Consider the following 13474-nt stretch of genomic DNA (forward strand, 5'->3'; position numbering starts at 1 on the left):
AGCTTGCGTACACACTGTCGGTGAGCTCGGTATTTCGGCGGACAGATTACTCTGTAAAGCAATAGTGGACAATTCTGTTAACCGTCTGTCATTGATCGCATACCTTCACTTACAGTAGACGTCCCAGCACGCATTTTGGATTCAGCCGAGGTTTTATACACGCAACAAAAAGACAAGCAATTCAGGCAGAATCTATGGAGGGAAATTCGCAGTTGTGACTCCCGACCTCATTCGGACTGGAATGAACAGTCAGGTGGTGCGCAAAGATAATAATCACATTGCTGCTGCTTAAACAAAAAATACAAAAAAATTCTACGTATTTATGGCAAAAGTCAATTAGGGATAATTTCAGTTACATTTCATTTACAGAGCTTCCCATTTAGCGTAAACAGATATGTCGCCCCATTCTTCAGCTCCTCCCTGAACTTCCTCTGTGTCAGTCCATAGATACACGTGTTGGTGCAGGAACTGAGCAACATCAACATATACCCAAATTCTTGTAGGATAAATGTAGGCGTGTTATAATATTTGTCTGTGAAAAACACGTTTACCGCTGCCCAAGTCATGGAGTGTACAATGTTGGTTATCCACAATAAAATGAAATTGGCGGATAGAGCGAACAACAAAACCATTGACTTTCTCCGGTTCTTAACCTCGGGATCACTTTTGTTGTCAGTATTGCTCCGAAATCCACGGCGAACCATATTCGCTGCTATAATAGATCTAGTGGTTAAAACATTGAACAGCAGAATTAAACCAACTGGTAACAACGGGGTAATGATGGTGTCAAATAACTCGTAACCTCTCCACAGGGATGATGTATAGTACTCGGGTTTGGGAATGCACTTCCCTGGCTCTCCTGCCAAGTAAAATGGAAATGACTGAACACAGCCACCTACGGCCACCGCCACGATCACCACGGTCGCTGTTCTCTCCGTACAATATCGGGGCCGCAGCTTCTGAAGGCAGATCGCAACGTAGCGATCGAAAGTGAAACTGACCGTCAGCCAAACGGAACAATCCAATGCTGCAATCGTCAGAATAGGTCCCACAACACACAGCGGGGGTTTCACCAAAAAATCAGCATACGGATAGAGAGCATTGATTTTCTCCAATACAACACCAAAGACAACGACCATCAGATCTGCTGCCGCCATGGCCACGAGGTAGCGAGTGATACATTTGGAGAGCCCACAATTTCTGCGAGACAGGATCACAATCGCCGCTAAATTCACTGAGAAAAGAGTGAAAAAAAGAGACAGTAATTTCTCAATATGTCTCGATTGCTCAGTGTGAGTTTGCTTGCGTGGTAAAACTGGTAGTCCAATCGCGCAGTGTAGGTAACAGTCCGCACAATTGTTCATTTTACCAAAATGCATTACCGTACATTTCCCAATACTGTATTCCATCTGTCACTTCTGTGCCCATTCTTCCAATATGTTTAAGCACTGCTGCAATCGCATTGCTTCCTCAGCAATACCTACCTATCCACCCATCATTCGTATCATCCGCACATTTTGCCACAAAGCCGTCAGTCCCATCATGGTAATCCTTGGTGGTAGGGAGAAGAAATCCATGGTGGAAATTTGTGTCTGGGATCGCAGGTCAGCGAATAGTGATTTGTTCAGCGATTGTTGCCGGGCCAATTGTCATGTGTCATCTATATCGAAGATTTGGATAACAATGTGCAAAACCCGGGGAATAAATTTACAGACGGCAATAAAATAGATTGTCTAATGGAGAGTGAGGTCAGCTATCAAACATCAGGCTGCTATCTTCATCGGTTCAGTCAGTTGGTCAAAGAATGGAATGGTGGAGCTTAATTGGGACACGTGGAGGGTTTTCGTTTGAGAAGATAAGAAAGGTAGGAGATTCTCAGCGAACATTAGGGATCCGTGGAGTCTCGAGAATAGAGGTGTGTATATTTCAAGAGCATGATTCACTGAAAGTGGAACATAAGGCGGACAGGGTTGTTATGAAGCTCGCATCGATAGGCTTCATCAGTGAAGGAACTGAGCAAAAAAATTTGGATGGGAATGGAAATGTACACGTCTGTGTTACGCCTGTACACAAACAACTGTGAGCATTGTGGGCACCTTGTAGTTGGAAAGGCTCACACTGAATTAGTCCAGAAACAATTTACCAGAATGTTTCCAGGATTGTAGAAACTGCTTTGCAGAGAGAGATTGATCAGAGCCGGGCATTATTCGCTGCAGCGCAGGTAGATGGGAGTTAATCACACAGAAGCACAGAAAACCACAAGGGACAGAGACAGTGTAAATTCACCCAGTCTATTCTTACAGGGTTGAGGCATCCTGATTCTGACGGCGCGGGTATAAATTGAGTGGGAAAGGTTCAATAGGTATTTGAGGGGCAACGTTTATACAAATGTGGCAATTAGGTGAAACATGCTGCGCGATGACGTGGCTGCAGGAGATCCAATAATAAAAGGCAGTTGGACGGGTGAATGGTTATGAAGCGTTTGAAAGGTTGTGAGGCGAACGCTGAAACATCGCGCAGCATCTTATTTGACATGGAATCTTTGGATGAAATAACTCGTTTTAGTGCTGCATAGCTCTACCCCTCTAGAATAAACTGGGTTCTCGTTAATCCTAAATTCGAGGTATTTCCATAGAACACTTTTCCCTCTGGATTAATTTCACTTTTCTCCTGGATCCCTTATAAAATTCCGTTAACCCTTCAGATATCAGTTTCCAATGGACTGACAACCAGGACAGCACATACCCTTTGGCTGAATACACAGGACAGTCACCATAACTATTCCAGACAGAGGACATCATGAATCACACACAATCACTGTGTATTAGAATCTGAACCAGACTCGGGTTTAATAACAGCGGCAAATTCATTACATCCAAAACAAAAATGTGTAAGGTTATGATGCAGTACATTAAAACAAACAAAAAAAAAACAGTTAAGTCGTCGAAGTCACGGAACTCATATTTTCAACAAATCGCTGGAAAACTGTTTCTTTTTTCATTATTTTCTGAGTGATTTTACATGAAAAGACTTGAACAGCAAAACACGTCCGCTCTAAATTGCAGCGCATAATTTAAACACTACAGTATGTCGCAGATCTCGGCATTTCCGTGACCTTACCTGGAATACCAACGGCTGCCAGTACGGGATAGTAAATTGAGACGATATAATAAGTCGCTGGGTATCCCATTTTCTGCCAGAAGCGTCGATCAATTGTGCGGAAAGTGCCAACTTGCGCAGATGCGGTGGTTCAGTGAGCCCTTATACACCAGGAGGAATGTCCCTTAAGCCAATTAATGCCCCCTTAGTTACATTAGCTGCAGGACAGTGAACGAACAACCAGTGTTTGCTTCGATCTCTTTTTACTCATCGTGATAGATAGATAGATAGATACTTTATTCATCCCCATGGGGAAATTCAACTTTTTTCCAATGTCCCATACACTTGTTGTAGCAAAACTAATTACATACAATACTTAACTCAGTAAAAAAATATGATATGCATCTAAATCACTATCTCAAGAAGCATTAATAATAGCTTTTAAAAAGTTCTGAAGTCCTGGCTTTTAAAAAGTTCTTAAGTCCTGGCGGTAGAATTGTAAAGCCTAATGGCATTGGGGAGTATTGACCTCTTCATCCTGTCTGAGGAGCATTGCATCGATAGTAACCTGTCGCTGAAACTGCTTCTCTGTCTCTGGATGGTGCTATGTAGAGGATGTTCAGAGTTATCCATAATTGACCGTAGCCTACTCAGCGCCCTTCGCTTAGCTACCGATGTTAAACTCTCCAGTACTTTGCCCACGCCCTGGCCCGCTTTCCTTACCAGCTTATTAAGACGTGAGGCGTCCCTCTTCTTAATGCTTCCTCCCCAACACGCCACCACAAAGAAGAGGGCGCTCTCCACAACTGACCTATAGAACATCTTCAGCATCTCACTACAGACATTGAATGACGCCAACCTTCTAAGGAAGTACAGTCGACTCTGTGCCTTCCTGCACAAGGCATCTGTGTTGGCAGTCCAGTCTAGCTTCTCGTCTAACTGTACTCACACTGAACTCTTGGCGGTGCATGACAAACAATGGGTTCGATGTTTATTCAATGTATTTCAGAGGAGCCAGTGAAATAGTGTACCACAGCACAAGAAACTGGACCCATCCAGTCCGTGTCAAATTCTGCCTCGACTTCCGTACCGTTACATTCACGTACTTCCCCAAATTTGTCTTAAATATTACATCAAGCCCACGTCCACCTCTTCCGTTGGCAGCTAGTTGCACACTCTCCCCACTCATTGAATAGAACACCCCCCCCCCCATTAGTTTTCCCTTAAATATTTCAGTTTTCATCCTTAACCTATGAAGGACTGTCCCAGACTCACCCGAGGAGTGGCAAAAGCCTGGTCCCATTGACAGCATCAATCCGTATGCCTCTATGAATCCTCCCCACATTCAAAACAAGGGGGTGGGGGAAGGCGATATCCTAACCTATTCAAACATTCTCTGTAAATCAGGTCTTAAAGACTCAACAAAAACCTTGTAAACTTTCTCACTCTCAGTGATATCTTTGTGCAGATAGTTGATCAGAATTCCACACAATACTCCAAAGTGAGGCCCATCAACGTTATAATGCAACTTCAAAATAACATCCCACTCCTGAACGGAATAGTCTGATTGAGCAATGCTAATGTGGCAAAACCCGCTTTACGACCCAACTGTCGTAAATAGTTTTACGACGCCACTGTCAATAAATAATGGATCTGTATTCAAAGACCCCTTTGTTCCACTGCACTGATCAGTGCCGTACTATTCGATGTGTGCGTCCCACCCTGGCTTGTTCTTCCAGTGCGCAACATCCCACACGTCTGAAATGACAGCTAAGCTGGCGGTGATCACTGCGGCACTCTATTAGCGTCAGGTCTCCATTCCGTGTGACAACCATCCAATTCCACTCTCTGCCCTCTACCGCAAAGTCATGTTGACTCCGGTTTGCTACTTGCAACTGAATAAAAGCGACTGAACCTTCCGGACTGAAGTCCCGAGTGGGGTTTGTCAAAACCCTTGTTAATGTCCAAGTCAACAAGATCCACTGACAATTCATCAGCTTTCCTGGTAACTCCCAGGAAAAGAAGTCTCTAAGATTGCTTAGATACAACGTACCACTCGCAAAACCACGTTGACTTTCAACAGTAATAGCATATCTATCCAAATACAGGCCAGATATATCCTGTCCCTTCCAGTAACTAGACATAATTTAGCCACTGCTGCCGACACACTCACTGGGCTATAATTTGAGCTTTTCCTGAACAGATAATTTGACAATACCTATTCTCCAGTCACCTGGTATCTTGATCGTGATTAAGATTCTTTTAAATATCTCAGCCAAGACCCCAGAAATTAGACGCCTCCCACAAGGTCCGTGTGGACACCTTTTCAATGATCTGGAAATTAACACCCTAATGTGATTAAAGACAAATTTATCTATCTATCTATCTATCTATCTATCTATCTATCTATCAGTCTAACTATTAATCTGTCTATCTATCTAGCTCTCTATATCTCTGTCTATATAAATGTCAATCAATCTATATTTATTTATTTATCTATTTATCTATAAATCTATCTATCAATCTGTCTATCTTCCTGTTTATTTATCTAACTATTGATCTATCTATCTCTCTGTCTGTCTACCTCATCTTCCTTCACGTTTTCTGCCAGAGCAACATCATGACAGATTTTAAACCTGCTGATTTCCCTCCTGTGATCGATTGAACTTGGCCTGCTCCTCGAGTCTGATCCTTATTCCTGCTATCCAGTCGCATCTGCTGAACAAACCTTTCCATACCCATCGGAAGAAAACGTTCTATAAGACTGTGAACCTGCATTTTGTTCTAATAGGAACACAGGAGCACTGTACTCTCAATGCCAGGTCTGAACAGATTTGGCAATTTCAATCCTATCCAGTCCTTTACAGTATCGGAGTCCCAGTCAAGAAGTAGAAAGTTGAAATCAACCAGGAACACAATCTTAATATTATTGTAATACTTTGAGATTACTGCATATTGCCTCCTCTCAGTTTCGCATTTCTTCAATGTAACGTCAGTAAGGTGATCATTACTTTTATCCTGTTCTCCTCATGCAGACTCATTAGAGGAGCCCTCCAGTCCGTCCTGTCTGAGCTCTATTGTGACGAATTCCATGCCTAGTAATGCCACCTTTTCACATTTAATAACCGCCTCTCCTTTTTACCATTTTCAAAACAATGGAAACCGGGAACATCGGGCTGCCAACGCCGTCCAGCCCGCGTGCAATTGTTACCAGTGACTACAATATCACAACTCCACGTGCTGATCCATTTTCTAAGACATTCTGCCTTACCTAAAATACGCACTGCATTGAAATAGACCGATTCAGGTTATTAGTCCCATCCTGCCCAACTTTTCGGCCATGCCTTTGAATGTAGGCTTAATATCTGCTTTCCCCACAACACTAGCTGACATGTCACACCAATTACCATTTCACCACAACTTTATTTTAAGCGTCTCGGAGCAGAAACACAAAACACAATGATTTTGGTGCCCATACAGTTGATGTGCAATCCGTCCCTATTATAAACGTCCGAACTTCCGTGGCAGAGAGTCCAATGATCCAAATTCTGAAGTCTTCTCTCCTGCACCATCTCCTTCGCCACTTGCTGAACTGTGTCATGTTCATATTTCAAGCGTCGGTAGTACGTAGGGCGAGTAGCAATTGCGATATAAGACCATACGACCATAAGATACCGAAGCAGAAGCAGGCCATTCGGCCCATCGAGCCTGCTCCGCCAGTCAATCATGAGCTGATCGAATTCTTCCTGTCATTCCCACTCCCCTGCTTTCGCCCTTTACCCTTTGATGCTCTGGCAAATAAAGAACCTGTCTATCTCTGTCTTAAATGCACCCAATGATTGGCCTCCACAGATGCTCGTGATAACGAATTCCACAGATTTACCACCCTCTGACTAAAGTAATTTTCTCCGCATCTCAGTTCTAAAAGGACGTCCTTCAATCTTAAAGTCGCGCCCTCTTGTCCTAGAATCACCTACCATGGGAAATAACTTTGCCATATCTAATCTGTTCGGGCCTTTTAAGATTTGGAGTGTTACTATCAGATCCGCCCTCATTCTCCTGAACTCCAGGGAATGCAGTCCAAGAGCTGCCGGACATTCCTCATACGGTAACCCTTTCATTCCTGGACTGATCCTTGTGAATCTTCTCTGAGCCCTTTCCAATGTCAGTGAGTCCTCTCTGAAATCAGGAGTCCCAAAGTGCAGACGATACTCCGTGTGGCCTTGTAGAGCCTGAAAATCACATCCCTGCTGTTATGTTCTATCCCTCCAGAAATAAATGCCAACATTGCATTCGCCTTCTTCACAATCGACTCAACCTTGAGGTTAAACTTTAGGGCATCTTGCTCAAGGACTCCCAAGTCCCTTTGCATCTCTGCATTTTGAATTCTTTCCCCATCTAAATAATAGTCTGCCCGTTTATTTCTTCCACCAAAGTGCATGGCCATACACTTTTCCAACACTGTACTTCATTTGCCACTTCTTTGCCATTCCCCTAAACTATCTAAGTCTCTCTACAGGCTCTCCTTTTGCTCAACACTACCCGCTCCTTCACCTATCATCGGCAAATGTAACCACAGATCCATAAATACCGCAGTCCAAATCATTGACGTACATCGTAAAAAGCAGCGGACCACGCACCGACTGCTGTGGAACTCCACTGGTAATCGGGAGCCAGACAGAAAAGAATCCCTTTATTCCCGCTCTCTATTTTCTGCTGGCTAGCCAATGCTCCTCATACTGTAGTAACTTCCCTGTAATGCCATGCTATCGGCGACCCTTATGTTCAGGTCCTTTAATTTATCACCTAAATACCGGAACTCATTTTGCAGGACATCATTACTCGTCCTGTCCATATAACTGATAAGCCCGAAGGTCACAATCTTGGCTGCTTGTCCCCCTCCTTTTCCCAACCCTCATAATTAATAATGCTGTGACCCTTATCCGACATTTCACCCATCCTGCTACCTACTATCTTCCAATCTCGTTCTCGTCCACAGAAACTTCTGTCTATTCCTAAAACCAATGAATGTCCTATTATTACTATCTGTTTGTTTTCCATTCCCAGTCCAGTAGTGAGGACCAAGAAGATACGGACAAGGAAGGCACAGTAGTGCTTACGGGACTGTTGTTAATTGGACTGCATTCAGCGATTCACCGTCGAGTCTGGTGCCCGCTGTCTGTGCTGATTGGAAATGACATCCCCACTCGCTGACAATCAGTTGTCACCGACTTGTCACCTGCGTGGATGAGTGTTTGCCTGTGAAGTCTCCCTGTGCACTCCCCAATCAAAATCCGCGGATGCACCGGGAGGTTGATGGACTTCTGAGGGCCGGATCTGTGGCATTGAAGTCTGGTGACCCAGGTCTGTACAGGAACACCTGGTCTGACCTGGGAGGTCTCTTTCAAGAGCTGAGAATCAGTTTCGAGGGAGTGTAGAGGCAATATCGGATGCACATCAACACCGGCGGGGTTTGGAGCTATTAAAACCCCACATCATGAACGACATGGATGCTGCACTTCCTTTCGAGCGGAACCGCTTACAAATGAAGAACAAATCTTTATCTATGTGGGCAACAACACAGACAAAATGCTGGTGGAACACAGCAGGTCAGGCAGCATCTACAGGGAGAAGCGCTGTCGACGTTTCGGGCCGAGACCCTTCGTCAGGACTAACCGACAGGATCATGAGAGTGTGTGATGGGACAATGTGGAGGGAGCTTCACTCTGTAACTGATCCGGAGAATGATGGTACGGTGTGGAGGGAGCTTCACTCTGGAACTGATCCGGAGAATGATGGGACAGTGAGGAGGGAGCTTCACTCTGTAACTGATCCGGAGAATGATGGTACGGTGTGGAGGGAGCTTCACTTTGTAACTGATCCGGAGAATGATGGGACAGTGAGGAGGGAGCTTCACTCTGTAACTGATCCGGAGAATGATGGTACGGTGTGGAGGGAGCTTCACTCTGTAACTGATCCGGAGAATGATGGTACGGTGTGGAGGGAGCTTCACTCTGTAACTGATCCGGAGAATGATGGTACGGTGTGGAGGGAGCTTCACTCTGTAACTGATCCGGAGAATGATGGTACAGTGTGGAGGGAGCTTCACTCTGTAACTGATCCGGAGAATGATGGTACGGTGTGGAGGGAGCTTCACTCTGTAACTGATCCGGAGAATGATGGTACGGTGTGGAGGGAGCTTCACTCTGTAACTGATCCGGAGAATGATGGTACGGTGTGGAGGGAGCTTCACTCTGTAACTGATCCGGAGAATGATGGTACGGTGTGGAGGGAGCTTCACTTTGTAACTGATCCGGAGAATGAAGGGACAGTGAGGAGGGAGCTTCACTCTGTAACTGATCCGGAGAATGATGGTACGGTGTGGAGGGAGCTTCACTCTGTAACTGATCCGGAGAATGATGGTACGGTGTGGAGGGAGCTTCACTCTGTAACTGATCCGGAGAATGATGGTACGGTGTGGAGGGAGCTTCACTCTGTAACTGATCCGGAGAATGATGGTACGGTGTGGAGGGAGCTTCACTCTGTAACTGATCCGGAGAATGATGGTACGGTGTGGAGGGAGCTTCACTCTGTAACTGATCCGGAGAATGATGGTACGGTGTGGAGGGAGCTTCACTCTGTAACTGATCCGGAGAATGATGGTACGGTGTGGAGGGAGCTTCACTCTGTAACTGATCCGGAGAATGATGGTACGGTGTGGAGGGAGCTTCACTCTGTAACTGATCTGGAGAATGATGGTACGGTGTGGAGGGAGCTTCACTCTGTAACTGATCCGGAGAATGATGGTACGGTGTGGAGGGAGCTTCACTCTGTAACTGATCGGGAGAATGACGGTACAGTGTGGAGGGAGCTTCACTCTGTAACTGATCCGGAGAATGATGGTACGGTGTGGAGGGAGCTTCACTCTGTAACTGATCCGGAGAATGATGGTACGGTGTGGAGGGAGCTTCACTCTGCAACTGATCCGGAGAATGATGGTACAGTGTGGAGGGAGCTTCACTCTGTAACTGATCCGGAGAATGATGGTACGGTGTGGAGGGAGCTTCACTCTGTAACTGATCCGGAGAATGATGGTACGGTGTGGAGGGAGCTTCACTCTGTAACTGATCCGGAGAATGATGCTACGGTGTGGAGGGAGCTTCACTCTGTAACTGATCCGGAGAATGATGGTACGGTGTGGAGGGAGCTTCACTCTGTAACTGATCCGGAGAATGATGGTACGGTGTGGAGGGAGCTTCACTCTGTAACTGATCCGGAGAATGATGGTACGGTGTGGAGGGAGCTTCACTCTGTAACTGATCCGGAGAATGATGGTACGGTGTGGAGGGAGCTTCACTCTGTAACTGATCCGGAGAATGATGGTACGGTGTGGAGGGAGCTTCACTCTGTAACTGATCTGGAGAATGATGGTACGGTGTGGATGGAGCTTCACTCTGTAACTGATCCGGATAATGATGGTACGGTGTGGAGGGAGCTTCACTCTGTAACTGATCCGGAGAATGATGGTACAGTGTGGAGGGAGCTTCACTCTGTAACTGATCCGGAGAATGATGGTACGGTGTGGAGGGAGCTTCACTCTGTAACTGATCCGGAGAATGATGGTACGGTGTGGAGGGAGCTTCACTCTGTAACTGATCCGGAGAATGATGGTACGGTGTGGAGGGAGCTTCACTCTGTAACTGATCCGGAGAATGATGGTACGGTGTGGAGGGAGCTTCACTCTGTAACTGATCTGGAGAATGATGGTACGGTGTGGAGGGAGCTTCACTCTGTAACTGATCCGGAGAATGATGGTACGGTGTGGAGGGAGCTTCACTCTGTAACTGATCCGGAGAATGATGGTACGGTGTGGAGGGAGCTTCACTCTGTAACTGATCTGGAGAATGAAGGTACGGTGTGGAGGGAGCTTCACTCTGTAACTGATCCGGAGAATGATGGTACGGTATGGAGGGAGCTTACGTGTGGATACGGCACAATATTAGGGGGCCGAATGGCCTGTTCCTGTGTTGTGCTGTCCGATGTTCTTTGGTGGTGACCCCCTGGGTAACCCAGAATCCCAGCCTCGCCCCTGCCGGGCCTCAGAAACACAGATAGCCTGCGGCACGATACAGGCCATTCGGCCCACAAGGCTCTGCCGAATGTGTCCTTACTTTATAGATTGCCTGGGGTTACCCATCGCCCTCTGTTTTTCTCAGCTCCATTTACCTATCCTGGAGTCTCTTAAAAGGCTTCTCTGTCACTGCATCGGCGTGCCGGGCCCGGGATAGATCTTCGGAACCTGCAAACTGCTCACTGGTGATCGATCGAAGGATCTGCATCGATCACCATTCAGCCCATCGAGTCCCGGATCGCACTGAACCCCACGCACCTGCCTTCTCGTCACATCCTTTGATGCCCTGACCGATCGGGAGGCGGTCAAACCCCCGCGTTAAATGCACCCACGGACTTGGCCTGCACCGCAGTCTGCGGCAGAGCAGTTCGCAGGTTTACTACTCTCCTCCTTGTCTCTGTTCCCCTTCCTGAAGCGAGATTGTCAGATGAGGGATTAGGGCAGATGCACGGCAGCGTGAGGAATTGTCTGGTCTTGCAGCTCGGTAGACGGATGAAAGGCTCCGACTGATTTCCAAGCGCCCCGCCCCGTCCGGTAAAATACACGGCGCAGCGGCGACCTCTGCTGGCCAAGGCTGGAACTGCCGCCCGTGTTCACACGCTCCCTCTGTCAGAATCAGAATCAGGTTTATTATCACCGGCATGTTAACTTAGCAGCAGCAGTTCAATATAGAAGAAAATAATAATAATAAATAACTAGTTCAATTACAGTATACATACATCGAATAGATTAAAATCCTGCAAAAAACAAACAGAAATACCATATATTTTTAAAAAGTGAGGCAGTGTCCAAGGGCTCAATGTCCATTTGGGAATCTGATGGCAGAGGGGAAGAAGCTGTTCCGGAATCGCTGAGTGTGTGCTTTCAGACTTCTTTATCTCCTCTCTGATAGTAACACTGAGAAAAGAGCATGCCCTGGGTGCTGGGGGTCCTTAATAATGGACGCTGCCTTTCTGAGACACCGCTTCTTGAAGATGTCCTGGGTACTTTGTAGGCTAGTGTCCAAGATGGAGCTCTTCACTCCACTCACTGATTTACGACTCTCCGCTCCATCTCTGCCCGCCTCCTCCTCTCTATCGTTTCACCCCAAGTCCCTTAAATCCCACTTCCTCCATCATCACTCACTTTTTTCCGACTCTCCCCTCCCTCTCCCTGGCCCCCCCTCTCTACCCCCTCACCTCATCTCCCTCAAATCGCACCTCGTCCCTCCACTCCACTCACATTTCCGACTCTCCCATCCCTCGACGACCCCCTATTCCTCTCTATCCACCTTACCCCATCTTCCCCAAATCTCCTCCTCCCTCCACTGTACTCACTCATTTCTGACTCTCCCTTCCCTCTCCATCCCCCTCTTCCTCCCAATCCCTCTCAGCCCATCTCTCTCAAATCCCACCTCCTCCGTCTTCCCCCACTGTTTACTCATTTCCGACTCTTCCCTTTTTCTTCCTGTCACCCCTTCCTCTCTATCTCCCTCACCTCATCTCCCTCAAATCCCGCTCTCCTCATCCTTCCCCAACTCCTTACTCACTTCGCACTCTCCGCTTCCCTCCCCCTGAAACCCCTCAGCGTCCCCATCTCCGTCACTCCGTTGAAGTATAACTTACGGAAGTTCAGAATTAAGTTAAATTAGCAGTACAAAAAAAAAGCGTGGATCTGTTCACGGGTTCAGAAATCGGACGGCGGAGGGGAAGAAGCTGTTCCTGAATCGCCGAGTGTGTGCCTTCAGGCTTCTGTACCTCCTCCCTGATGGTAGCAATGATAAGAGGGCATGTCCTGTGAGATGGGGGTCCTTAATGAAGGGCGCCAGCTTTTAACGATGTCCCGGGCGTTGGAGAGAGTACCGCCCCCTGGTGGAGCGGGCTGGGTTGCAGCTCCCTGCGGCTTTTCCCGATCCTGTGCAGTGGAGCCCCCCTCCATTTCGGTCCGGGATGCTCTCCACCTTACCGGTTTTCCCCTTCCTGAAGCGAGATGGGCAGATGAGGGATTAGGGCAGATGCACGACAGCGTGAGGAATTGTCTGGTCTTGTACCTCGGTAGACGGATTAAAACCCAAACTGATTTCCAAACGCCCCGCCCCGTCCGGTAAAATACACGGCGCGCCGGCGACCTCTGCTGGCCAAGGCTGGGACTGCCGCCCGTGTTCACACGCTCCCTCTGGCTGAATCAGAATCAGGTTTATTATCACCGGCATGTTAACTTAGCAGCAGCAGTTCAATATAGAAGAAAATAATAATAATAAATAAT

This window comes from Hemitrygon akajei, unplaced genomic scaffold, assembly GCF_048418815.1.
Source record: "Hemitrygon akajei unplaced genomic scaffold, sHemAka1.3 Scf000057, whole genome shotgun sequence".
NCBI classification, from domain to species: Eukaryota; Metazoa; Chordata; class Chondrichthyes; order Myliobatiformes; family Dasyatidae; genus Hemitrygon; species Hemitrygon akajei.